The sequence below is a fragment of the Pinus tabuliformis genome, chromosome 8 (genome assembly GCF_031772625.1).
Source record: "Pinus tabuliformis cultivar Carrire ecotype Pingquan chromosome 8, CPIR1, whole genome shotgun sequence".
In the NCBI taxonomy this organism is placed as follows: domain Eukaryota; kingdom Viridiplantae; phylum Streptophyta; class Pinopsida; order Pinales; family Pinaceae; genus Pinus; species Pinus tabuliformis.
The window spans coordinates 1,645,954,763-1,645,957,609 of record NC_142294.1 but is presented as its reverse complement, the minus strand read 5'-3'; positions in this window follow the sequence as shown (position 1 = coordinate 1,645,957,609).

The window sequence follows — 2,847 nt, the reverse complement described above, 5'->3', positions numbered from 1 at the left end:
ATATGCAGGTTTGGGATGGTTGAGGGCAAGCAATCTTGGGAGGCTTGTAATGTCCTTTTCTAAGGAGAACTATATAGTTGTTCATTTTCACTTGGAAATAAAAGAAAAATTAAAAGGTGGAATGAATAATTAATTTAAAATGGGTATAAAGGGAAAATCTATAGTTTTTTTTTGCTATGGTAAATTAAAAGGGGTTAAATGAATAATTAAATAAAAAGGGGTTATAAAGCAAAAATACATGATATTTTATGACCCATGGTATTTTTAGAAGGAAAAAGGCATTATAAAAGGAAAAGGAAGCTTGAGGGAAGAGGCATGATTGAGTGTTTGATGTTTTGTTAGTTGTCTTGAGAGCTTTAGTAGCTTAAGGTGGGAGGTAAAAACCCTCATTATATTTCTTGGTTTCGGTGTTCACGGACATGCCCTAGATGGTGGCAATTGGTTTTGGTGGTTGTAAATCCACCCAAGTTGATCTTATAGGGAGTTCAAAGTGGAATTCATCTTATCCAGTGAGAGGGCCGAATTGCATATTTTATAGTGGATTCAATTGTTGTTTTCCAGAACTGAAAATTATATTGAAAGGAGTGAGTTATCAAAAGATTAAGGTCTAGCAATTTTAGGGTTATTTCACCAGGTTCGATCTTAAGAAACTTATGTAAAATTCCTCGTGGAAATCAATAAAATTGTTGGAGAAACTACATTTTTTTATTTATGGGTTCTTTGCAAATTTTTATTTAATTTGCTGGTAATTTTCTGTGGTGTGAAATTATGCAAATTTATGTTTCTTATGGAATGGAAATGCAAGGTTTAATTCTCTGAAGAAAATCCCCTATGAATTTTAATTAATTAAATAAAAAGGTTCTCACTCTTATGTGCATGTGGATACTTGTAAGGCCTAATGTTATGTGGTACATTTTTAAGTTGCAAATGAATAGCATGATTGAAGACTCTTAGGAATCTCTCCAAATTCCTTGGAGTGATTGTTGATAACCTTTTGGAGATCCACTATAGCATAGGATATAGATGTTTGAACATCTAATGAACACGATTTTGTAATTACACCACAGTGTCCCCTTTTTAGTAATTTTTTCATGCGATTATAGTTTATCACTTTGGAGGGTTTCCCTTGTATACCTTTGTTGATATTTTTCCTTACCAAGGAAAATGTCAACCTCCTAGGGTCTGGATATAGGTCCCCCTATGTTTTTAAATAGGTGGTACTCCTCTTTAAGTACACATCATATTTTTCAATACATTCTAAGAAATAATATAACACTCATATTATACACCTATGAGTGGACTAGATGTGGTCAAAACAACACATAAACAATTAAATATACAAATTTTAATTTATGATGCCCATTCCACTCATCATTGTGAAGTAAGCTTATGTTGGGTTTGTATTATATTCTTTCTGTGACTAGTAACATGTGCAAAGGGGTCACAGGGAGGTTGGAAGACCCCCCTGTTGGGGGGTTTATAGGGGGGCGGTAGCCCCCTTGCATAGTGTCCATGGCACAGCCCTAAGAATTTTTTTTCCCTATATATATGCAGATGCAAGGATGGGGGGCAGACCCAAAGATGGTGGGAGGACCTACCAATGGTTTTGTGCATGGGTTTTGCACATGGTTTTTTGCATGATGTTTTCTACCCATGGTATTTTGTAGATCCGGTCAAAGGAACTATGGTTATCTTCTAATCCAGGGTTAATGGATTGGAGTTTATGAATGCTTCGACATGTATATATATGTATTGTAACATTGAAAGGAACATAACGAAAAATCAATCTGGTAGTCCCAGTTTTGGGATCCAAGGGAAGATCTCTACGCATATTTTTTTATGTTCTCACCATTGTATATTTTATGTTTTAAAGAATTCGTTTGCAGGTAATTTCTGTATAAGGTTAAAACCTACATTTGTAATTAGAGTTGTTTCAGCTTCAAGAGGATGTCTTTGTTGCTGAGGGGTTTTCTCGGGCCTGTGGTAGACCATGTTTAATGGGAGATCTGAGGAATCGATTCTTGCAATGAAATAACATAGTGAGCAGTGGAAAGATAGAGATCGAGAAATTTAATGGTCAGAGTTTTGAGTTGTGGAAGCTCAAGATGGATGATCTACGGGTGGATTAAAATCAGTGGATCATGGTAGATATAGGCACTAAACCAACGACAATGTCAGCAAAACACTAGGCGAAGTTGGATTGGAAGGCAAAGAGCACTATACAATGTATCTCAGATTTAGTATTGTTGAATGTATCAGGGGAAGATACGACGAATGATTTGTGAGTCAATTTAGGGACTTTGCACCAATCTAAGTCTTTGGTGAACAAATTGTTCCTGCGGAAAAAGTTGTATAACCTGAGGATGATGGATGGAGACTCAGTGACAGAGCATCTAAACATCTTTAATACTATGTAGCCAGTTGTTATCTATTTATAAAAAAAGTTTAGATGAAGATAAGTGCATGAGTTTGATGTGTTCTCTACCAGATTTGTGGGATAATCTAGTTGTTGTTATAGGTAGCAATACACTACCTTGAAGTTTGATGAAATAGTATCATCCTTATTGTCGAAGGATATGAGATAAGAAAATATGGAAAGCCATAATGGAGATTCCTTATGTGTACGAGGAAGGTCCCAGAACAAAAACAAAAATAAGTCCTCGAGTGGGAGATCTAAATCTCCAGGAAAACTTGTAAAGGTGTGTTGTAAATGCGAAAAGGAAGGGCACTACAAAAAGGACTGTAGATCTAAAGCTCCTGAGAAAGGAAATGGATCTGATGATGCTCCTTCTACAAAGGAAAAAACCACCTAAGATGAATGTGGGGATGTGCACTTGGATTCTTCTT